This window comes from Lissotriton helveticus, chromosome 8 (assembly GCF_964261635.1).
Source record: "Lissotriton helveticus chromosome 8, aLisHel1.1, whole genome shotgun sequence".
In the NCBI taxonomy this organism is placed as follows: domain Eukaryota; kingdom Metazoa; phylum Chordata; class Amphibia; order Caudata; family Salamandridae; genus Lissotriton; species Lissotriton helveticus.
The window spans coordinates 447807197-447833162 of NC_136069.1; positions in this window are offsets into that span (position 1 = coordinate 447807197).

The window sequence follows — 25966 nt, forward strand, 5'->3', positions numbered from 1 at the left end:
GTTCTATATCCTTTCTCCTATTCCTCCGAAGAGTTAACCCTAGCACGGGGACACACCAGTTGTTGTAACCAGGCGCTTCATAAGTGATTGGCAACTATGGTGGGCCCAGACTTTAACTTGTTTTTACCAAAATAATGAAAGATAGCTGGAAGAGACTGAAGACAAACTGGAACAAACAAAATAAAGGAAGTGTTTGAGAATGTATGCTTAGAAAACAACAGTCTTCAGGCAAGACTATCCAGGTTTATGATCTCATTCTGCTCTTTGGTGTGGTACAGTATTAAACTCCAGTTAGGGTCTATGGTGCTATACTCCATTAAGAGAGCATGAAGAAAAACAACCATGACCAACAAGAATGTGCTGCTAGAGAAAATACCTTAGTGATGAGACTCATAACAAAAGAGCAGAAAGTAGGAAAATGCAGCAACCAGATTGAGTACTTGAAGCAGATTGAGCAGCTATGGTTGGCCCAGGCATTAACTTGTTTTTACCAAAGCAATGAAAGATAGCTGGGAGAGACTGGGACAAACACAATGAAGTAAGTGTTTGAGAATGTATGCTTAGAAAGTAACAGTCTTCAGGCAAGACTATCCAGGCTGTCTCTCATCATCAATGCAATGGCGGAACTCGAAAAAAACTTTCCACTCCAATATTTTCTCTTTATAGCCAAGTCAACATTGACTGACAATCTTGAGATGCGCAATGTTATCTAATGTACTTTATATAATTTGTTTTCCCTTATCATTGCATCAGAGGACTGACAGCAAGAATGAGTACTGGAAAGTAGAGTTAGAATGGAAATCACCCGGAAAAGAGCAATCATAAACAACCCCCAACTCATCAAGAAAACTCTCCAGGTTATTGTTTCACCCTAATGATTCTCAAGTCCATGCACGATAGCAAGCACGTCAATGTCAGTATTAGTGAGATTACTGAGGTTTTCAGTAAGCCCACTTTTCTTTCAATCTATACTCACCATAGATTGTAATTGATACCATTTTGTGAGTTTAAGTTTTCTCCCAAGTTTGAAGAGATCAACATGGGTTTGTACGTAGTTCATTCCCATTGAAGGACAGAAGGATAGTCCAAAAGAGAGCATAGATTTAGTAATGTAAGTCAGGACTCTTTCAGATAAATTAATAATAGTCTTATTTACCATATCTGAATCCATTATTTGCCTCCTTTTTGTTAATTCCCACAAGGGCTTGTATTCGTCCTGAATTTTCTCTGCTTCCTTCGGATTAGCATCTATTTTCACTGCCTGTTCCCCCGCTGCCTCTTTGTCCACTTGCTCCTCTTACTCTCTCCTTCGTGTTCTCCTGTGTAATTGTCCTCATTTTCCGTAGCAACTGATACTACTCTAAAAAAGAAGTTGATTTAAGATTGACTTTGGGTTCAGGTGCAGTACTCTTTAACTTTTCGTGTGTCTGTGTAGCCACTGGTATCAGTAGTTTGTTCTGAAGCTGTGATATTGTATGGTACCATTGTGTGCAGTGGCGGCTGGTGCCATTTGAAAGTAGTAGGGTGTAGAAGTTCAGGACGACTGGGTAAGCGAGTGAGCACGACTATCATAAATTGGGTTCATGGGGGTTGTCCCCTTCACAAAATTGTGAAAAAAGATTGGGCAAATGGTGCATACTTGAGAAAGCAAGATGGTTAATAAAGCAATTGTGAAAGAGAAAATAGTCGTGCATGGGTCCTCATACACTTACCATATGCTTTTTTAATCTGGCACGGGTGTGTGAGCAGAGAACATAGGCCGTTTTGCCAGGTCACTGGTCGTTCAGTTGTATCTCAGCCCTGGTAGATTAGGCATAGATACTGGTTGTGTATTGCAAGCAGTTAAATAAATTGAATTCTAGTAGGTTTTAGGGGGGGGCGGAGGTAGGAGCTGGATTACACTGCACTTCCATGACGGGCATTGCCAGTTCCAACAGGACATGGGCTGTTAATGACATTTCAGTTCTAGAGTATTTTTAAATGGGCATTGTTAACGTGCATGCAAAACACTCTCCTATAAATCACCATGAAGCAGTGTAACAAAAACTGCAAAGTTGAAAAAAAAAAACAGGGCGAATCAATTTGCACAAATTTTGATGCTGGTGCAAACAGGATATAAAGAAAACTGTCTCAGGTGTACAACACAGAAAAACATTGTTCAAGCGAAAAGATCAAGGAAACCTATTCTGAAACACAATTACCACCTCCGTCTCTAGAAATAAGTTGAATGAATAACAGAGATGATAGCAAAGAAACCCTAAACCACAGTAACTGTTTTTATGAAAAATATTTTGCACTATGTTTAACTGCTCATTCAATAAAAATAAAAAAAGTCTCAATTCTGTCCAATTCTTTCCGTTTTTAAAAGTTGAAAATATATTTAATCTGTTCCTAATTATGTAAGTACAGCAAAACTAGAGTTGAATCAGTTAGCGGCATGCTTGCCTGGGTGCGAGTATAGTATGTAATAATCTGTGACAAGAATCCAAATAACAAACACACTACACACATACAAAAATAATAAAAGATGTGCATATGAAGTGGAATTGACTGTTTGTATAAGTCCCAGGTCAAGTTTTTCTTCTACATTTTATTTTTTTTAAATTACACACATGCACAAGTTTGCCACAACAAACCAGATAATGGTTTACAGCCACTCTCGTGACACCAAAATCTGCCCTCATAGAACATATTAACAGCCTGATTCATGTACGGGCCGTTTTGCGTGTCCCTAATAGCGATTAATAGCGACTCGCTATTGAGGAAACGCAAAACGGCATTCATGTACTTTTCGGGGAAAAAATAGCGAGTCGCACGCGGGCGCTAAAGGCGTTAGCGACCTACAAAAAACGCAGAAAAATCGCTATTTCCGGCTACCTGCGATCGGGATAGCGACTCGCAATCCCGATCGCACGGGATAGCGACTCGCAATCCCGATCGCACGGGATAGCGACTCGCAATCCCGTGCGATCGGGAATGCGAGTCGCAATCTCGCGGGATCTGGAAAACGGGAAGACGCATTTCGAGCACCGTGATGACATCACAACCAGGAAGCAGCCAAATCCCACCCCCAAACAACACAGTGACGCTATCAGTCGAGTGTTCACGACCGAAAGCTGCCGCTAAACCGCCGTTAGCGACTCCCGACCCCGCCGAAATAGCGACCGCCATGTCCGACGAACCCCAGCCAGGCCCCAGCAACAGCGCTGGCCGCAAGCGCAAACTGAAATTCTCCGAACAGGAGCTGGAGAACCTTATAGAAGGGGTGGTGGCCAACCACGACCAGCTGTTTGGTGCCAACTCCCGGAGGGTCCCAGAGCAGGAGAAGAGGAGGATATGGGTGGGGATTGCCTCCAGCGTCAACTCTGTGGGCGTTGCGGACAGGTCTCTGGAGGAGCTCAAAAAGCGGTGGTACGACCTCCGAGGGCGTGCCAAGGAGAGGGTGGCGGAGCGCCTTGGTGAGGCATCAGGCACCGGAGGTGGTGGACCGACTGTCCCACCCAACACCCCCCTGGAGGACCAGGTAGAGGACACCTTGGAGAGGGAGGCGTGTGTTGGCGTGACCCCTCTGGACTCCTCCCGCCCCACCCAAGACACCCAAGGTAAGTGGCATGCGACTGCGACCCTGTCCCCTATGACCGCCCCTGACCAAATAGGCTCACTCATTGGCCCTTAGTCATGCCTATGTTGTGCATCAGGAAATGCCCTGAAGCATTGTGGGAGACGTAGTATGTCCACAATGTAGTAGTACCACAATGCGGCCAGAAAGGTTCCAAAGTGCGCAAATACACAGCCACCCAGGGAATGACACCCAGCATGCATGTTACATCTGCACGTCTGACAGTCACATGCACCTAATGAGTATCCACTTACCCTCACAGGTGCGGGTGATAGCAGTGACAGCGAGAGGCTGCTGATCGATGAGGAGGCCCAGGAGGAGGAATCCCTACCTGATACCCAGCCACCAGCCCCTGCGGCAGCGCCAACACCAGCAGCCAGGCTCCCCACCTTACCTGCTGCAACATCTGCAGGCCCACCGGCTGCCAAGGCCAGGCCCCCCGCCTCTGCTGCTGCAACATCTGCAGGCCCACCGGCTGCCAAGGCCAGGCCCCCCGCCTCTGCTGCTGCAACATCTGCAGGCCCACCGGCTGCCAAGGCCAGGCCCCCCGCCTCTGCTGCTGCAACATCTGCAGGCCCACCGGCTGCCAGAGCCAGGCACCCCACCAATGTGCCTCCAGTGCCTGCCGCACCTGCAACACCAGCTGCTACAACACCTGCAGCACGGCCAACAAGATCTGGGCCAGCCACATCCGCTGCACAGCGGCCCAACAGCAGGCGGGGCAAAGGGCATCTCCATGCCTGCATGAGCGTGGAGCGGCGCATGCTCCGCATACACCAGCGCCAGTCGCAGCAGCAAGGAGCCATCCAGCTCCAGCTGCATAAGATAGGCCGCAATGTGGCGGGAGTTGGCGAGAGGATTGACCGCATGACGGCGGCCATGGACCGCATGACGGCGGCTATGGAGGACAACACTGCAGCGCTGGTGAAGCACCGCAGTATTGCAAGCAGGCGCCACCACCAGCTGCTGAGCCGGCTGTCCACCTATAGTCACTCCAATTATGTCTCCGCAAATGCCACCACCCAGCTTGCGCGGCGCTCGTTGACCCAGCAGCACCAACTGGTGCAGTGCTGCGAGGACATTACCCGGGTGCTGGAGCACTTGACCACCGCCGTCACCGCACTGCATGCACCTGTGCTACCGGCCATTGTGGGGGGAGATGATGCGAGTGAGGGTGCCTCCAGTGTCAGCAGCCACTCTGCCACGCAGGCCCCCCCACCTAGGCGCAGCACCAGGGCTACGCCTGGTACAGCTGCCCAGGATGAGGAAGAGCCTCACAGGCGCCTGGGAATTGTGCGCCGGAGGCGCCAATGACATTGTGTCAGGGACACAGGCGCAGGCTGAAGTTAAGCCTGCCATGAACCGTCTCATGCAGTATGCATGAATACTGCATTTTGTAAATAGTTGTTACCATGACCCTTTTTTTTTGTGATTCAAACAAATACATTTATTTTGCTGCACACATACGCCTTGTGTAATCATTACAGTTTGCATGCAATTGTGATATGTGGGGTGGGGGAAGGGGGTGGGCTAGAAATTGTTAGCTGTGATGTGGTTGCGACGTCTGTGGCCTTCAGCTGGGTTCTCCCCGCGTGCATGGTGCGCATGTGCTGGTGGCCGGTCGTCCCCCTCAGATTCACTGCCTGAGATGTCAACTGGTATCCGGCGCTTGGTTGCAATGTTATGAAGCATTGCACAGACAGCCACAATGCGGCAGCACGCTGCAGGACTGTAATACATGGCCCCACCTGTCTTGTGCAGTATACGGAACCTGCTCTTGAGCAGGCCAAATGTCCTTTCAATACAGTTCCTTGTCCGGATGTGCGCAACATTGTAGCGGCGTTGCTGAGGTGTGGCAGGGTTGAGGTAAGGGGTCAGGAGGTATTCCCGTAGGGCGTAGCCACTGTCACCTGAATGAGAGGAGCAGATGTTGATTGCCTGTGCAGCGCAGTTACTTCATAGCAATGTGACATTGTCGACAAAGTGTACTTACCAAGTAGGTGTCCTTCCCCAAACTCTCCCCTGATCAGTCGTGTGTGGAGTCCGCTGTGCCTGAAGATAAAGGAGTCATGGGTACTCCCTGGGTACTGGGCCACAATGTCAGTGATGATGGTCTTGGCATTGCAGACCATCTGTATGTTGAGGGAGTGGTACGACTTCCTGTTGCGGTACATATACTCCGTGCCAGCTGGTGGGCAGATGGCGACGTGGGTACAGTCTATGCAGCCAAGGACATGGGGAAAATGGGCAACATTATAAAATTGTAGTTTTGTGAGGTCCAAATCCTGTTGGCTCGTGGGAAATGTGATGTGCCGGTGGAGCTGGCTGAGCATGGCGTCAACAAAAGTGTGGAGGCAGCGTGACATGGTGGGCTGGGATATCCCCCCAGCAGCGGCTACTATGCCCTGGAAACTGCCGGATGCCAGGAGGTGCAGGCTGCACAATACCTGCACATGTGTGGGCACAGAATTGTTTCGCCTTGTTGGGTGCTGCATGATGGGGTCGAGTTCTTGTATCAGCCAGGTGATCATTTCCCCATTCAGCCTGTATTTAGCATAAATCTGTTCTCTGGTTTGCCCCAGCAAGGTGACCCGCTGCCGGTGAATCCTTGCCTGCCTCATGCGTCTCCTCCGTGCTGCTCGCTGTAGCCTTCGCCGCCTCACCACCATGTACATCCCAGGCATTGTGGAACGCCTATTGCTGCTGCTGAATGTCCTTATGTGTGATTGGTCAGGCCTGGACCTGTTGGTGATTGGCTAACAGTTTTTCAAATTTTGGTTAATCATGGCTTTTATGGTTACCACCTGCTTTGAGTTGTCCTTAAATTGCGCCGCGCAAATGTGCGATTTAGCGCTTTTTCGCTAATGTATTTCTTTCATGAATGCCGATTGAGACAATATTGCGTTTCGCTATTCAATTCGCAGATTCCGTGGTTGGTCGCTATTTCAGTATCGCTAATGCTCGACTTCCCGGAGTCTGCGACTATTACAGCGTAATCGCTATTCCGCTCGCTATTATTTTTTTGCGATTTCGCTATTTCGTACTTGAATGCCGATTCCGTGTTTTGCACCCGCAATTGCGTTTTCGCAGCCATTGCGGGCGCTATTTCGCTTCATGAATCAGGCTGTAAGACCCCAGACCTCTCCAACCGCACATGCAGGTCCCCTGTAATTACTCTCACCCCGAGAATTTAAGTGCCCTGATACCCCACTGGTGACAGCCATGTGCTATAGGAAAGCTAAAACACATAATATGGCGCCATTTTAATACATTTTAATAACTAAGGTTATTTCCTAAGTCACTGTTAGTCTGTTGACTTCATAAAGATAGAAGGCAGAGTAGCTACTTAAATCCTTCAAGGTTGTGACTTTAAATGGACAAGCTAAATTCTGGACTATTTTACCCAGCGGGATAAAAATGCAAATTGCAGTCCCAGGACACTGAAATGCAACACAACAAACAGCAGAAATTGATTTAAAATGTGCTTGTATGAGCTGCGTTCACTGCTGAAGGACACAGATCAGAACTATTTTAAATAACATGGTGATGGGCCATATGAAATATGGCTAAAATTTGCACAATGCTGTATTCATTTTATCTGTTTGTGAAGATGAAAGGCTGGGACAGCTCTACCAGATTAGAGCTTGTTTTCTGCACAGCTCACTGCTACAGGAGACTTAAGAAAGTATTATTAGATGAAGTACCACGGTGGTATGTCTCCACTGCATGCCTGTGGCTGTTTAACCCCTCCGACGCTCATGACAAGCTCTCGTCATGAGCCATGGTTCTCGTGTGCTCATGACGAGCTAAGCTCAACATGTCCCCGTCAAATGCATATTTCGAGAATGAGGGGCATTCTTCTGCTCTGCGCAATCTATGTGCATGCACTGTGTTCATATCAAAGGCCACTTTCTCTGTCTGGATGACTAGATCTGAGAGTAATCGTCAGTCCTCTTTTGAAGGTCTGATACCAGTGTCACAAGGCCCATGCCTCCTTCTGTGTGTGGCTGTAAATATTTGAAACAGACATTCTGTTCCATGAATCCCAAGTAGTTATTGACAAATCTGTTGTCAGAGGACCTGAGCTTGATTCAAAAGCCCTACTTCAGACCGGGTTCAATGCAAGAGTGGAGGCAGCACCAGGGATGAAGTCACAAACTGGTCATTCTATTTCAAAAAGTTCTTTATTTTTCTTCATAAAAACACTCGACAACAGCCAACGCATTTCGTTCCTGTGAAAGGAACTTCCTCAGTGCAAAAAAGTGTATAGGTAGATTCGTAGAGTGGACCCAGAATACTGGCCTTTGAGGTAATAGTCCAAATCCTTTTATTTCTTATTCCTTCTTATTTTTTCAAATACCAATACCACGGTCTATCTTTCTCAAAACTGTACACAGGCATAGTTGGGCAAGAAGGGTATATCTTGTACGGGCTGAAACCTCCAACTCTAAAAGACCACAGACTCTAAAGTTTGGCAGTCCCGCAGTATGTAGTACAACTCAAACCCGGGGCTTGGGGTCAATTGCGATGAGTTAGATAGAGTATTGTTCCAAGTAAAAAGTTGGTAGAGCTAATGTTAATAGCCACGGGAAATCATGATACATCTCAGGGACATGGAATCCTACTAACGCGCAGAATCACGGCGTCATGGTCTGAAAGTCGTAATCCTAGAGTCAGACCGGGAGATGAAAAGTCCCTAGTCCCAGCACTGTCCGACTCCAAACACATGTGACTTTGCCTCCAGGCATGCCATTAGCATGGAATTTGTAACCTCCCTGCAGTCCCTGTCCCACTCCATGACTCCGAATCCAATCGCGATACTGCTCCCTTGCTGTTAATGTTAGAAAATGAGGATTGGGTCGGTCAGGCGCTGCCAGCGCTTCTCAGGAGCCTTGGGAGCTGTGGCAGCAATCCCCATGGGCTCCAACATTGCGGAGGTAGGTGAGGGTTTAAAAGCCCCATGCCGGGCTGGACAGAGCAAGGCACCCGTCCAACCCAACATGGGCACTTCACCCAAAGGTGGCCCAGCTGCTATTCTAGCAGGCTCTGAGACTCCATCCCATTCCCCAACCCCTCAGTCACTCTCAGCTCTGCCTAAGCCATGCCGTGCACTGCTGCTAAAAAAAATGGCATTAAGAAATTAAGACATTAAACATGATTTCTGGAGCCTGACACCCGAGGGCCACAAAATAAACAGTGGGGCGACATACAAAGAAACTATAAAGAAACCACAACTGATAGTATGTGCTTCTTTATTCCTTCTAGAAACCAAGTCATTGCATATGCGGTTGTAGGTAAGAATGCAACAACTCTTGTAACCATGGCAGTCCCTATGGAACTTACATTGTTTACGTAGTTTGATCTCATTCTCGAGTGATCCAACTCTCCCTTCCATTTCTCCCAGAAATTTGTCAATGATATCTTTCTCTGGTCCGCATTTCAGATCTTCTCTAGTGGATACTAGTTCTTTCATAATATTCTTCCTGTCCTGCCATGCATATTTAATTAAGATTTGTAACATCACCCTCAAACTGTTGGCGGAATTCTTCAAACATTTTAGAGTTGGGAGAGTCATAGAAGGGGACAGTGTATATTCTCAGTGCTCTAGGAACCATATTGTTATCCAAATAGGTCTGAAGAGATGTACCTTCCAACCGCATTGGTATTTCTGTTTTACAAAGTTTTTCCAGTCCTTTGAGAACACTTCAAAGTTCTTGTCTGTTGTTGTATGTAAGTGAGACGGATCCCCCTTCACCAAGGGGGATTTTAGTGAATAAGGCCTAAGTCTTGGTCACTCTGCAGGTTTCCAAGCTCTCTACCATATTCCATTAGTTGCCAAGACCAACACTGGTCAACGGTCCTATAACTATAGCAGCTGCCCTTCCACCTGTCGAATCATCAGGTTCCATGTACCACTAGGCGTTATCTATATATATATGCACAACTACACCTTTCCTCACTCTTCTCTAAACATTCCTATAATGTCTTTCTTCACCGGCCACTGGATGTAGGTGGTGGCTACTGTTCTAATAGCAAAGCTCAATAAAAAGATTTAAACCATAAATAGTTTAAATAATAGAATTTCTTTCAACATTAGTTCCTATTAAGTTTTATTTTTTAAGTGCCTTCCTCCAATTTTTTCTATGGGAGGGTGTTGCAGTACCAGTGGTTAGCATGTTTGGTGCTGGACAAACTCCAGCGTTGAGCATGATCTCTTTCACGACTACTCTGGATCCTTTTTGGCTGTTGTAAATACAGAAGGGAAGTTTGTGAATAGCAATGGGTTTACTCTTTTGTGGGTCGGTGTTTGTCCCATACTAAATCACTCCCTGACTGCTTTTTTCTTTCTCTCTTACCTCCTCCGCTCTAGTATTCACCATTTATAGTACTATGAAGCTTACTACAAAATGTTGTTTGTGAATTGGCTCTTTTATCTGCCTGCAGTCTGCAAGCAAGTTTGCGAGGAAATGGCAGAGGAGCTGAATAGGCTCAGACGTTGCCACATGATAAGCTTGGAATTCTTTATAAACTATCAATTCAATTTACATGCTATAAGTCTACAGCTTTCTTAGATCTCTCTAAAGAAAGGCTCTATTTCCTGTTGCAAACATAATGCATGGTTAACGAAAGACAGTTTATGCTAATGAATATGCATATGGTGTTAAAAGAAAGAAGTTCTGGAGTTTTTATTTGAAATTCATCCTGACTTGCAAACTTTGTGATTGACAGCTTAATACAATGCAGCATCAATAAAATATGCCTTCTCCCAATTTGACTAGTACTGCAACGTGTTTTTTTGTTGTTGTAAAGGTGTTGTTTGCGGGTTTTGCTGTCCAGCATTCACTAACACATCACACTGAATTTATCATATTAACATTATACTGTGAACAAGAATCAAAAGGGTATCTGAGTGCTATATATGAGAACAGTTACTACTGCATACAAGCAGTTTACAAGAGAATAGTTTCTCCACCCTTGGGTGTTTCATTTTCAGCGTGCTTTACAATTTTTCTATCCTTCCTCAAACATGCCCTCAACGTTTTTAATTTACACATTGAGAACCATTGGGATTTTATGTTTTTAACAGAAACCTGGTTCAAAGAATCCTCTACCATTGATATTGCATTAGCCATTCCCATGATTGTTTGATCAAGCACATTGACCATGAGAATACAGTTGGGGTTGGGGTGGCAATTGCACATGTTCCTCTTTCTCATGTTCCATCTCCAAATGTGTGAATATCAACACTATTGAAGGTTTAGCCTTAACTATTGTTTGCCCCCCTTTGCTCTATCTGGGGCACTTATTTATACACCCCTGACTCTTCGGTTCATTCTCTTCAGCTTCTGACTGATGCTTTAGGCCAATTGTCTCCTCTTCAGGCCAGTTTCATGGTACTTCTATCTTAATCAACATGTTGACATCTTGAACTACAGACCCGCTCAGCAGTTTCTGACCTCTCTGCAATGCTTTAATTTGGAACAGGCAGTAAAGGAGCCCACCCATAAGGCTGGGCATATTCTCAATCTCATCTTATCTAACCCCTCGAAGGTCCTAGTTAAACCTGCATTAACATTTACCTGGTCTGACCGTTGTTTTTATTCCTTTTAATGTTCTCTGCACAGTACGTTGGAGTCCGCAAGGTCTGATACCGAAAACTGCCAGACCACGGCACAAAATATTTCATTCATACTTTGTGGAGATGTTACAGTCTATCCCTTTCAATTGCATGGAGGTCTTGGAGTGTGAAGACGGCGCCACAGGTACACCGCAGGCTTTGACCAGAACGTCTGGTTAATCCCTTGCCAATTCACTCCGGGAAGCATCGGCTGCTAATCTCCAGCGTATGCATGAGAAGGGAATCCCCCTCTCACACCTAGAAAAACACCTTAGCGAGTGTAACACATAGTCTGTATAACACTCCGTTTTTTTAATTTACACCAGCACGTTTTTATAAAGGTCATGAGGAAAGCCAGATTTAATACTAAGGCACTGGCTGAAACATGTCGACCCACAATGGATGTAGGAGGTCGTAACTAGCCACCAAACATCCTTCTGCCTTGTTTTAACCGCTGACGGTGGCCCAGGTATTAAAATGTAATTTACCCTCGGGTACTGGGACTCCCGCCAAGCCGTTTTAATTCTCACTTCTCTAACCCCAAACACTGCACTCTCAGAAAAATACCAGCTCCGTTGTAATCAGGCATCGTAGCACACCCGGGACACATTAGGTGTCACTGGGTGGGCCCGATGATGAAGCATGCCACCAACTAGGTTGGTGGGTGAGGGCTCCATGATCACACCGACAAGGTGCCAACTGACAAAACAAGTCAGAGTCCAACCCATAAAGTCACATGTAGCTAGTCTCTTTTGATGACACAGTAAAGGAGCCCACCCATAAGACTGGGCATATTCTCAATGTAATCTTATCTAACCCCTCGATGGTCCTAGTTAAACCTGCATTAACATTTACCTGGTCTGACCGTTATTTTTATTCCTTTTAATGTTCTCTACACAGTACGTTGTAGTCTGCAAGGTCTGATACGGAAAACTGCCAGACCACGGCACAAAATGTCTCATTCATACTTTGTGGAGATGTTACAGTCTATCCCTTTCAATTGCATGGAGGTCTTGGAACAGGATGTGGTCATGTTTAATAATTGGGTTGTCAGTGCTCTGAATGTAATTTCCCCTCTAAAATTCTCCATCTCCAAAAGATCAAAACCTTCCGCTCCATGGAATGGACATAGGGGATCTCTGATGACAAGGACGCTAAAGCGGCTTTTCAGGCCATCTTGAAAAGCTATCATGTTTCCATTCAGAAGGCTCAAGAGCAAGTGTGAAAAATACTAGATTGAAAAAGAGGTGGGTAGCGTAATAAAATTAGTTTTAAAAAAAAACTTGTATCTCACAAAGGAAGTAAGGGGAGGGACGAAGCCAAGAAAAGGCCTAAACTAGATAGTCTTTGGGCTGTAGATTTGGAAGGAAAATAGGCAGACCCCATGCACCTGGTGGCTTTTCTCTGCTATCAAGATGTGTGTATCCAAATGTTTGCCTTTACATACGCACAATATCATATAATCAATAGTATTAAAGGCATCCGAAATGCCTTGCTTCAAAATTAACTTAAAACTAAAGATATATTCTTAGAAATAGTAAAGACGAACCCGATCTACTAATTATTTGCTCCCTGTGGTGATGCCTACATGTGGCATATTCCAATCATTTGCTCGAGGGACCAATACGCACGCAAGCATAACTACACACTAACTTCTAGCTGGTATTGCAGAAAGCCCATCTTAAAAATAAACATATTTATGCTGCCCGGGGAGAGAAACCAATTACTGAAAATAATCACAGCCAGTCAACAAATTAACACTTTACCCTGATGACTCAACTGCCTGGAAGTCATGTTTCAAAGAGCCCTGAAATATTTCCAAACTTCTTTCTGTCATCAGAATGAAATTAATTGTGAACCCTGAATAGCTCTGCTCAGTAATCCAGCGAACCTTTGAATACGGATGAAATCCTATTTGCAAGAAAATCAGCATGCTCAATTACTCCCTGGTTTGTCACCGAAATGCTGCATTTCAATTCCTAACGTACTTTATATTTATTTATGGAGTGCATCATTTATGTATATGAGAAATAATAGAAGGTGGGAGAGAGCCCTTATGATTTTAGAAAAAGTTATAGACGAGTTCCAAGAGGCAAAAGAGGTCATCTTGAGGTTAAACAAACTTTCGGTCTGGCTAAAAAGATTGAAGCATTTTGAAGTCATATTTATTCAGTGGAATAAATCAGAATGGCTTTGAAGAACAGGGATACAGTTCACATCATTGTTTATTTAAATGGCAGAGAACCAGCGGCAGCATCATATCGTGAAGTAATCACACCTGCCACTCCATGTAGTGCAAAAGGCACATTTTTAGGACAGGATGTAGAACCAAGACATTTTGATAGCATATATCATCATAACAGAAACTCATATCTCCCTCTTTTTTTCTCCCTTCCCGAACTTTCACTCATCCAGTTGTATCATTTCTCTTCGCTCCTCCTGGCCTCACAATCTCTTTCCTTCCATAGACTCACTCTCTCTACTTCTGCACACTTTCTTTTGATGTAACACTTCCTTTCTCTAGCCCAGGGAATCCTGCACAGTCATACTTCCGTGTGTACACTCTCTCCCTGCCCCGAGGGGTGGGTAGGCCCGCATCTGACTGCCCACCCCACTCTTCTGCTCTAACTCCCCTACAACCTGTCCTAACCATGGCAAACCCCCAGTTACGAATCCAACAAATTCACCCTCCCCATCTGCTAGGTGGGTGGGAGGCCAACACTAATCTTGCTGCACTGGGGTAAGGGCCAGAGAGAGATGAAGCCTCTTGGCAATATTTAAAAACTATGCCTGAACCCCTCCTCTGCCTATTCCAAACCTATCCTGTCCTACGACATCTCTTCCCCTTCACGAATACTCCCATGGGAAGACTAGGCTGCGCCTTTGCTTCCCATGGGACCCTACATTGTGAAGTAATATCACCTGACACTCCATGTGGTGCAATAGCCCATTGATTAGGACAGCATGCAGAACCAAAAGATTTCGATAACCTACAACATCATTGTTAGACTTGGCATCTTTGGCGTGGTTTTCGCCTGACTTTTTGCCTCTACCTCCTGAATTTTTGATGCTGTGCTGGACTACGCTTTTGTTGGCTTGGCGGCTTGGGGCGCTTGCCACTGCTGATCAGTGTCAAAGTGCAAGTCCTCCTTGTGAAAATTGGTATTACAATTGGTTCTCCCTGTTTGACATATTTAGTTTGGAAGGGCCTGTAAATCAAATGCTAATAGTGGGCCTGCAGCACTTACTGTGCCACCCACTTAAGTAGCCATGCAAATGTAACTCAGACCTGCCTCAGACCTGCCACTGTAGTGTCTGTGCCCAGTTATGAATTGCCTTGTCGACCTGGCAAATGCACCCATTTGCCAGGCCTGAACCTTCCCTTTCCTTGCATGTAAGGCACCCCTCTGGTAAGTCCAAGGTACCCCCCTAGGCAGGGTGAAAGGTAGGACATGTACTGGTGTGTGTGACATGTCCTGATAAAGAAATACTGCCAATTTCATTTTTCACATTTGAAAGGCTATCTGTCCCATAGGATAACATTCGAGATACTGTGTAACATCTTACGAGTATAACTTTCCCATTGGGACAAGATGGAGGAGTAAAGTTTAGACTCTCTGAACTCAGAATTTAATAACACATTTTTTGTAAAGAAGGTTTTTAAATTGTATGTTTGAAAATTGCATTTTTAGAAATTATGTCTTAAGCGAAAGGAACCAGGAGCTATGTTTAAGCAGGTCTTGCACACAAGCGCCAAGGGGATAATGAGTAACAAAGGAGTGTTCAGTTCCTAGGGAAAAGATGGGGAAAGGGAGGTCTCCTGGCAGATCACTTCTGGACTCAAGAGGAACCTTTGCCAAGTAGAAGAGCTAGAGAGCTGTGAGAGTACTGCCTCTTTGCTGTGTTGGCCTGTAGTTGCTGCTTCTGCCAAGGGAAGGACAAAGACTGAACTTTCCTAAGAACCTGGTTGTGAAGAATATTAAAGGGCTGTGTCTGCTGGTCTCCTGCGCTGAAGCCTAACTGACATGAAAAACGTAATCTCCAGTTCCCCTGAAATCTACTGCTGAGAGTTCTGACCGGCCAGTAGGTGCCTGTTCGAGCTTTGGGCCTCTGGAGGTAGTTCCTGCCGTTGAGAGCTGGAAAAAATATAAGAGAAGCAAGAAAAAGAATCTCTGAATCCGTCAGCGATGCTGCCGTGATGGCACTACTTGCACCGAGGCCAAGGGCACCGCTCGTAAAGTGCACGACGCACCGTCCGGCCTGCACAGCAGCTCCGATGCCCTGCAATACCCGCTGAAGCCGGCAGTGATCGACATTTCTGACACCAGTGCTCACACTAACTCCATACAGCCAGTGACTGCATCCTGTTATCACAGCACCGATAACCACCGAGGGTGACCCCATGAACTCGTTGACTTTTCATCATCTCACCAGAACCGACACCTCACCGGTGATGCAACCGATTTCCCCTGTCCTGTAATCAAACCCATCGCTTCCTAGCGGAAACAATGCCTCGTCTCCCTGTGGCAGCCAAGGATCCGGCCATGAACCTGGCACTGTTGCCTCACCTCCACTACGCAGTGCATCATCACAGACTTGTTTTCCAAGGTACTGTTTATGTGGGGTTTTGTGTGACTCCATGTCCTATGCCGCGCAGCTTGTGGTCGGCACCGTACTTTCAATTTATTGCTGTCACAACATCATACGAGGCCCAGGTCGGGCTATTTGTTTTCTACCAGCTTTATTTTGGAAACAACAGTTTTGAAGTGCTATTTTACTGCATGTATTTTGGGATTTATGTCATTTTGGTCTTATTGAGTTTAGGTAAAGATACATTTTTTCGAAACTGGGTGTTTCCATTTGTGGTGTTATCACTGTATTACTGTGTGTTTTGAGTACAAATACATTACACATTGCCTTTGGGCTAAGCCTGTCTGCTGCTCATGCCAAAGTACCAAGGGGGTGAGCAGGGGTTATCTAAAGTGTGTATCCCTCTTACCCTGACTAAAAGCAAGGGTTTCTACTTGAACAAAAGTACATACCTTCGCAAATTAGAGACCCCCAGTTCTAACAATCATAATAGAAACTCATATCTCCCTCTTTTGTTCTTCCTTTCCGAACTTTCACCCAAACAGTTGCGTCATTTCTCTTAGCATCTCCTGGCCCCACAATCTCCTTCCTTAAATAGACTCATACTACTTATTTCTGCACACTTCCTTTGAACATAACTCTTCCTTGCCCTAGCTCAGAGCATCCAGCACACTGTCATTCTATCCTGCGTACACCCCCTCCCCGCACCCGAGGGGTGGGTAAGCCTGCATCTGAGTCCCCACCTCCCCACTCTCCTACAAACCAGCACAACTCTGAAAGACATTTTGCTGCCCCACACATGAACCCTTCTACATCTAGCAAACACAATGCACTCAATGACACCAAATTGTCTGACGCTATAGACCCGCCAGCAAATCACGCAGCACCATCATGTTATATGCATTGCCCATTTCAGACAGATAAACACCATCTGCATGGGACAAGACTGCCTCACTCTCCAGGATCCCCTCATGAGAGAAGACAGAGATCCCATGAGCCGAACAAAGAACTCACATTGCCCTGTTCAGCTTCCTACTGGCTCTGTCCATGGCCCCGTGTTTCAATGTCCCCCTCCACTTTCTCCTGGGCACAAACTTAGTCCAGATGATGCTGACCCCAGCTAAGCGCTGCTGAATCAAAACCAGGTCCCCTTGCATGTGTTGGAGTTGGGTAAGTCCAGAGAGCTGAACTAAGCAGTTTTCTCAAAGGTGAAGCAATAACACATCTGGGAACCCCTTGATGGGAAAGATAGTCGCTAGATATGGCAACAAATTACCCCATGTCTTCCCGCTCTTCTCCCACCATTAAACCTCATGCCGGCTGCTTGGCAATCCCAGGTTCCGTCTGAAAATCTGGTGTGCAGCATACTTCTCAGCCCAGTAAATAAAGGAATGCCTGACCAAACTACAAGACTTTCTTGGCACCCCTGGGGCTGCTTAAGCACCTTAGGGACAAAAGAAGAATATTAGCAACAGGAAGCCACCCCTACAAAGATGAACCCCCCACCAGTGCCACACACTCACTTGCGCACATATCTCTCACTGCACCTGGACTTCCATTTGCCAATTGCCCGGATGCGCAACCAGTTCCAACTCATGCGCACCGCAGCAGTCTCCGCCCCAATCCGGAAAGAATGGGTCCCATAGCGAGCCAGATCCATGCCTAGTCTGCCCAAAGCCATGCGCAGCCCACTAATAAAGCTGAAAAGATGTGAGTCTGGTTCTATCCTCATGGTGGAAGACGTCCACAAGCCGGATCCCCGACCACGCAGAAAAATCTCACCATTCCTGCACTGAGCATGCCTCCAAGTGTCCACCTTCCAGCAGTCAGACCCACTTCCCCTTCCCCAGTTGATCCATCTTAGATTTCCTCAACCAGATGCCTACCTGTCCGCCTCCAGACGCACCTCACCATTCAAACCCCCCTGTTCATTCCTCAGACCCAGCAGTTCAGACACCCGAAAGGCCACAAAAACATCCATATCATGGTCAGTTAAAACAGGTAAAGTTCAAAATGATCACCGCAACAAACGGGCAGAACCCGCAACAGATCAACCAACAGTTGAAACGTGACAGCTTGCCTCAGCTGTCTATCCCTCCTCCCTCTCACCCTTCCCCACCCTTTCAACACTTTACCCAACATGGCATCCCGTGCAGGATCAAAACACCCAAAAGAACTTGCCATAGAAAGATTAAACCGTATAGTTTTCCCGCAATGGTGTCAAGGGACAGACCACAATCAATTAAAGACAAATAGAACATGAACCTACTTTCCTGGGCCCTCCGGTCCACGTGGGACAAACTTACGAAGTCGCCCTCAAAAGACACAAATTCACTCCATACCAGCAGATAACTCATTCTGGCGGATGCAGCTACTGACTTCCAAGCCAGCCTAAAGGCTCTCACACCCCCCAGTCCCAAACGTCTGCCGGGACAGGTGTCGTGCAGGCCCCCGCTCACGGTGCCAGATTGTGAAAGCGTTGTCACTGTGAATGAGACAGGGAATCAGCAATCGAATTGTTGACCCCAGGCACATGCTTAGCCTTAAACATAATGTTCAGCTGCAAGCAAAACAACATGAACCTGTGCAGCACCCGCAAATCCCTCGCCCTCTATCTGTTGACAAGGTTGTCCACAGCCATGTTGTCCAGATGGAAAAGCACAGTCCTGTTTGCAAACTTAGTGCCCAAAATCAATAGCAGCTGAAAGAATTAAAAAAATGGCAATTCTCTGCCCCTCAGGCGCCTATGTTGCTGGCCAAGCCTCCGCGCACAAGCGACCATCCCAAAGGAGTCTGAAAGCATGAGCCCCAGATGCATCAGATTTGAATTTGCCAAACCGTGTCTTCATCCAAAAAATGAATGGACACCCCATTGAAATCCTGCTTAAAATCCAGCCAGACCCTCAAATCAGCTCTCACACCCATAGAAATACAAATGTAGTGATGCTGCAGAATTTTCCCGGCGATAGCCAAACTCAGCCACCTACAAAGGGTCCTGCTGCCCCGCACTACCCTACAGGTGAAGTTCAGCAATCCCTACAGCCTCTGCACCACCCGGAGCTCCAGCTTTCTCAACTCCAGAACCTCCCCTAGGAAAAATGGAATCTTCACCACCATGGCCCTGGGTATACTAGCTATCATGATACAGAGTCCAACTCTATGCCCAAGGAGGTCAAGACAGTAGCAGGACCCTCCGTCATCTCAGGTGCCAAAGGAACCCAAAATCTGCTGCCATCACCTCAAACTTCCTTAACGCCTGAGGACAAGTCCCGCTGCCTCTACAAAAAGGAAATCCTCAAGGGAGTAAGATACTGCGTGGTGCCCACAGACCCTCACTAAGACCCACTGCTAGAACCTGCTGAAACCTTCAAAAAGAGCACAGGAGATTTCATAGCCCAGGGGTAAGACTCTATCCACATAGATCTCCCCATCCAACTGCATCCCCAACAAGGGGAAGTCCTCCAGGTGTATGGGCAGAAGCCAAAAAGCTGACTTGATGTCACAATTCATGAGCTCCACTCCCGCATCACATCGCTTGAACAACCTGATTGCGTTATCAACCGAGGCATACTCCACCCTTGTGTCATCAATGGCAATGAAATCAATCACAGAAGATCCCTCTGGCCAAGACAAATGGTAACTCTGGTGAAACTCCCCTGGTTGTTTCGTAGGAACCACCCCTAGAGGTGAAACAATCAGGTCCTCGAAAGGAACCCACAATCCTGCCTTCTTCATTCTCCTTCTGAAGCTTGTCAGAAACCACACTGGGGATAGCCCTGACTGACCGCATGTTGTCAGCCCACCTCCTGACCCTGGGTCCTGGTATCCCACCCTGAAACCTTCTCAGAAAGCCCACTCCAACCTTAAAGTCGCCTCTCTGGATAAAGAGCAAGCAACGGTAACAATGTTCCCAGCCAATTTGGTCTAGGAACATTATGGTCTATGAGGGATGTGAGATCCCCATTCTTTGGCAGTCCTCCACTGTTCGGAGGGGCACGCCAATGTGAAGCACTGAGTGACTGGGTGCCGTCCCCCACATTTAGACCACTCGTGTTTAAGCTTGCAGGGATACTGTGAGCAAGCACCCATGTTGAAGTTCCGACAGGCGCCCACCTTTGTTCCTGCTGCTTTCATTGCAGGTTAAAGACATCCACTACATTGACAGCTCTAAGTCTACATCCCCGCAAGGTGTCTCAAGGTCAAGGCTGACCCTGGCCTGAAATTCGTCATCGTAGCCGAGCCAAGTAGAACCACCAACGTGCAACTGCTCCTTGTGTATGAAGTCCATATATTTACTCAACAGCCCTATCTGCATATTTCTCACAATATATGATTGCATATATCAGGAAGGCTGACACCCAGTTATTTATGGCGAAGGACCCCCTGGGACATCTGGCCAGCTCCCACTTTTCCTCCTTAGAACATTCTTTGGCCTGAATCTCCCTGTGTAAGAGCTTAAACACGTCTGCATACTCGTGCTTCCAGATACGCTTCTTCATCTTTTCTGCCACTCGGGCCCCAGTGGCATGGCCAACCCCATATATGGCAGACGCTTCCTATGTGTGCCTTCCTCAGAGTTCTCCTTGTCCTCCTACTGTATCAGGGGTTTCAGGCATCTCAACCCCCTTCTTGACTGATGTCCTTGGCTACACATTTCAAGCCTGCCTCAGATGCCCCCTTTGATGCAACATCCCCTTAGTCCACTCTCCCCCAGAGCCCTGCTCTCCCGTGCTTGCGAACCAGCCATCCAAGGATCTCACACTGACCACCAGTTTCCCTTACCTCGAGATAAATAGTCATGGTCCATCCCCTCAGAAGCTCTTTCAAAGGACGACTCCCTCTGTCTCACCGATCCAGCAGCTTGGTCCGCACTTTTCTTCTGCAAGACAGCAACTGAAGAAATCATTGCCCCCCTTTGCCCCAGACACTCAGATCCAGCAGCTCGCCAAATCCTCACCACTCACCTCACCTCACCTCACCTTCCTCTTACTCATCACTCCCTTCATCATAATCCAACTCCAAGGCAACCTTAAGTGCACACAAAGCCCCATCAGACAGTGAAGAGAATGGAAGCACACACCCCACTCCATTGGGGGCTGCCCCAAGTACTGATTCCAGTCCCCCAAAGTAGGGAAGGCCACTGAAGACCCCCCTACTTTTTTGGCCCGCCATCACAGGCCGTGGTGCATCCCCCTACTCCTGCAGTGTCGCTCCGACCGTGCAAACCACCCCTTTCACGCAAAACGGTCCACAGGCCCCAGAACCCCCTGCCACCAGGACCCCTGTAAACATCCCCAGGAACCCACTACCAGCGACCAGCAAACCTTGCCATGCCACTGGCACCCTCCCCCTCCCCAAGTCGTCCCACACCTTCTTGGCATGGAACCCTATTTCAGGCTAGGCTCCCACTACCTGCACATTCTCGCCCACTTTCCTCCAACTCCTACACTCACCTGCACTGCTCCCTAATTTTGGCCTCCAGGTCGCAGGCCTGCCACCTGGGAACCTGGGAAGAAACCTGACCCACCTGCCCCCAAACACCTTGGGGCCCCCTTCCCAGGGGCCACTAGCCCCTTCCATAGGATCAAGTCCACTGCAATAAATAGAGGCACCATTTTGGTACCCATCCCCCTCCCCACTCTCAACCACAGGGAAAAGGTCCACCAGGGACAACTTCCGTTTGATTTTTCACTTCATGCCCCCCCTCATGTGATCCCCGCAGGCTCCAGGGCCACAGCAAGCACTTCAGGCCTCTCACCCTCTCGTACTATCACTCTTTCATAGCACGCCGCCGGCCTCGCCCTACGCAATACTCGTGGGGGGGACCTCTCTCTCCAGTACCATAGAACGAATCGGTGAGCTCGCAGCACAGGCGACCTGCTGGGTGGGTGCCTGCAACCTACTCCGGCACCTGCGCAGCAGATAGTGGCCCGCCGCAGAAGACGAGTTCCCACCCCACCCCACACTGTTTCCCTGGCTAACCTAGCAGCGAGGAGCATGCCTCTACCGCCACTGCCATATCCTCAGAGGCAGCCCGCATTGGGCGTGAGAGGCCAACCCAGGCCTCGGACAAACACCAGGCTGCAACAAGTCTGTGGGCCTGCCGTCCCAATAGTGCACAAAGCTGCACGGACTACCTCAGCATCAGCCGCCATCGTGAGTGGGTAGGCCCGCAAAACCCGACACGGTCTGCAAACTGAGACCCACTCACACTTATTTAAAAACTATGCCCAAAACCCTCCCCTGCCTATCCCAAACATACCCTGTCCTGTCAGGTCACTTCCCTTTCATGAATACTCCCATAGGAAGACTAGGCTGCTCCTTTGCTTCCCATGCGACCCTACATTGTGTACCTCTGTGAAAACGTGGCTCTTGCCAAGCTCTCTCCCCCTAACCTCCTCTTTCTATCTTAGTTTCCTCATCACTTCTCCTTCTGGGATACAGGCTTCATACGTGTTACTGTAGCATTCAAGCCCTTTCCAACGTGCACAAGCCCCAGACAATCTTGATACTAGTGTGCTAGAATGGTGAACATCGGAAGGCCCTCAGGACCAGAAAAAGTCCTATGCGACCTGAAAAGTAGCGGGGGAGAGAAAATCATGCCCCTGAAACCCCCGGAAGACGTAATCGCTCCAGCTGTGTACCAGTGAAAAGGCTGTCTTGGGTGGGCCAAACCGTCATATGCACTTTGCATGTTCTCCACCAGCTGTATTGTACAGCCTGGGTGGAGAACATGCACAGGCTCACAGTCCACATCTGAGCACTGACCCACAGTGCTTAGACTAACCACAACGCTGCTGTAAGGGTACGTTGTGATTGGCTAGGGGAGCCTGTTCCTGTTCCTGTTTCTTTATCGGAGGAGAGGCAGCAGCTGACGACGTGCAAGGTAAGTCTTTTTTTTTCAAAACCACCTCCCCTGCGCCCCAGCACCATTCCCAACCAGCCAGCACTCAGGTGCAGAAGTCCCAAAAGTGCTGAACTCTACATTAGTTTCAATAGGGAATTTTCTTGAACCGGAAGCTACAATCGCATAAATTTCAATGACGTGGAGCGGCCTACTCCAACGCGTAATCCTTTTGTGCTTGGTGAAAATCAGCTTTGTGGTTTTTGAAAAAAAGACATATAGAGAACAAATAAGGAAAGAAAATTAATAGAAAGCTTCATATATGACTCTCCGTGTTGGAATTGCAAGGGCTGTCAATCAGCAATTGAAAAATAAAAAAAATCCAATTGGATGAAGGACACTTTTTTCTTTACTTTAATGCTGGTTCGAAACCAAGGTATTGCTCGTGGATACTATTCTCAAGCTCAGTTAGGGCAATATTCTTCAAGGGTGTACTGAGGGTCCAAGTAATGACCCATGTGCATAGTTTGATTAATGCATTTAGCCGTGCCAGTTGTCACACCATATTGCTGTTTTAAGTGTCCTGCACCTCAAAAAAGGAATAGGAATTTCTCTTTCAAGCTGTCTCCTTATGTGGTATGGAGATGGTAGAGAAAGCGTAGAGATATTTAGCTATGCACTCATGGGAATTAAGGGCCAGATGTATCAAGATACACTTTTGCGATTCTCAAATAGCGATTTTTAAGGAATCGCTATTTGAGAATTGCAAAATGGTATGTATGTAGAAATTCGCAATTTTTTTGCGATTTCTTAAAATTCCTTAATTGTGATTAGCAAATTGGTAATCGCAATTAAGGAATAATTTCCCATTCATTTCTATGGGCCAGGAGGCCCATAGGAATGAATGTGAAATTATTCTCAATTTGCGATTCGCAATTTGCTAATCGCAAATTGAGAATAATTTCAAGGGTGCAGGGGTGTCCATAAGACACCCTGTTGCACCCCTGAAATAAGCATGGGTACACATGTGGTGCACATACATGCCCTAAGGGCATGCATGTGCATCACATGGCACTTTGAAAAATGCAAAAATGGGCATTTTTCGAAGAAATTCGCAAATTACCACCAACTTGAAGTTGGTGGTAATTTGCGATTCCTTTGGGACAATTAGCAATTTTTTTTTGCATCATACATTGCATTTAAGGAATCACAAATTTTGCGATTCCTTAAATGCAATCACAAAATAAGGAATCGCAAATTTGCAATTCCTTATTTTGCACTGAAATTTACTACATACATGCGAATTTCGGCGTTTGCGAACCCATTTGAACTTCATACATCTGGCCTTAAATGTAATAGAGGAAGGAAAACAGTAAAGCTTACATTGCCAAAAGTGTGTGTTGGACTTGGCCCTCTCTGCAGTGTCACTCCCAAACATTTTGACCTCATCCCTCTGATTTGTAAAATTTTTGTTGTGCTTAGGGACTCTGTGTACTTTACCATTGCTTACCAGTACCAAGGTGCTTGTGCTCACTCCTAGAAACATGGTAAAATTGGTTTCCATCCAATTGGCACATGTTATTCACTTTTAAATCCCTAGTGAAGTGGTGCTACATGCACTCAGGGTCTGTAAATTAAATGCTACTGGTGGCCCTGCGATACAAAAGGGGGTGGTAATGGACAGAGCATCTGAACCAATCAAACACTCACACCCAGTCAAAAGACCTGGGTTTAATCCATCACCGTTCTTTAGCCCACTCTGCCACCCCAGTTCAGACATGGCTATATGCAAATCAGTCTGACCATGTGCCTCATGGGAACAGTCCAGCCCGAACTGCCAAGCCATGCCTTCCCTGGACCGGAAACAAGCTTCCGAGGAACGGTTTCTGGCATTACAGCCGTCTTCAGCCCGGCTTGCTGCTTGAATCCAGTGGCAAAGTGAGCAAGGGACACACGTCTGAGCATACCATGCCACACTTATGGCGGCCAAAAGTGGTACAAAAAGGGGTGGTAATGGACGGGGCATCTGAACCAATCAAACACTCACACCCAGTCAAAAGATCTGGGTTTAATCCTTCACCGTTCTTTAGCCCACTCTGCCACCCCAGTTCAGACAAGGCTATATGCAAATCAGTCTGACCCTGTGCCTCATGGGAACAGTCCAGCCAGAACTGCCAAGCCATGCCTTCCCTGGAACGGAAACAAGCTTCAGAGGACAGGTTTCTGGTATTACAGCTGTCTTCAGCCCGGCTTGCTTGAATCCAGTAGCAAAGTGAGCAAGGGACTCATGTCTGAGTATACCCTGCCACACTTATGGCGGCCAAAAGCGGTACAAAAGGGGGTGGTAATGGATGGAGCATCTGAACCAATCAAACACTTACACCCAGTTAAAAGATCTGGGTTAAATCCATCACCGTTCTTTAGCCCACTCTGCCACCCCAGTTCAGACATGGCTATATGCAAATCAGTCGGACCCTGTGCCTCATGGGAACAGTCCAGCTCTAACTGCCAAGCCATGCCTTCCCTGGACCGGAAACAAACTTCCGAGGACCGGTTTCTGGTATTACAGCCATCTTCAGCCCGGCTTGCTTGAATCCAGTGGCAAAATGAGCAAGGGACTCACGTCTGAGCATACCCTACCACACTTATGGTGGCCAAAAGCGGTACAAAAGGGGGTGGTAATGGACGGAGCATCTGAACCAATCAAACACTCACACTCAGTCAAAAGATCTGGGTTTAATCCATCACCGTTCTTTAGCCCACTCTGCCACCCCAGTTCAGACATGGCTATGTGCAAATCAGTCTGACCCTGTGCCTCATGGGAACAGTCCAGCCCGAACTGCCAAGCCATGCCTTCCCTGGAACGGAAACAAGCTTCAGAGGACAGGTTTCTGGTATTACAGCCGTCTTCAGCCCGGCTTGCTTGAATCCAGTGGCAAAGTGAGCAAGGGACTCACGTCTGAGTATACCCTGCCACACTTATGGCGGCCAAAAGCGGTACAAAAGGGGGTGGTAATGAACGGAGCATCTGAACCAATCAAACCCTCACACGCAGTCAAAAGATCTGGGTTTAATCCATCATCGTTCTTTAGCCCACTCTGCCACCCCAGTTCAGACATGGCTATATGCAAATCAGTCTGACCCTGTGCCTCATGGAACAGTCCAGCCCGAACTGCCAAGCCATGCCTTCCCTGGACCGGAAACAAGCTTCCGAGGACCGGTTTCTGGCATTACAGCCGTCTTCAGCCCGGGTTGCTTGAATCCGGTGGCAAAGTGAGCAAGGGACTCACGTCTG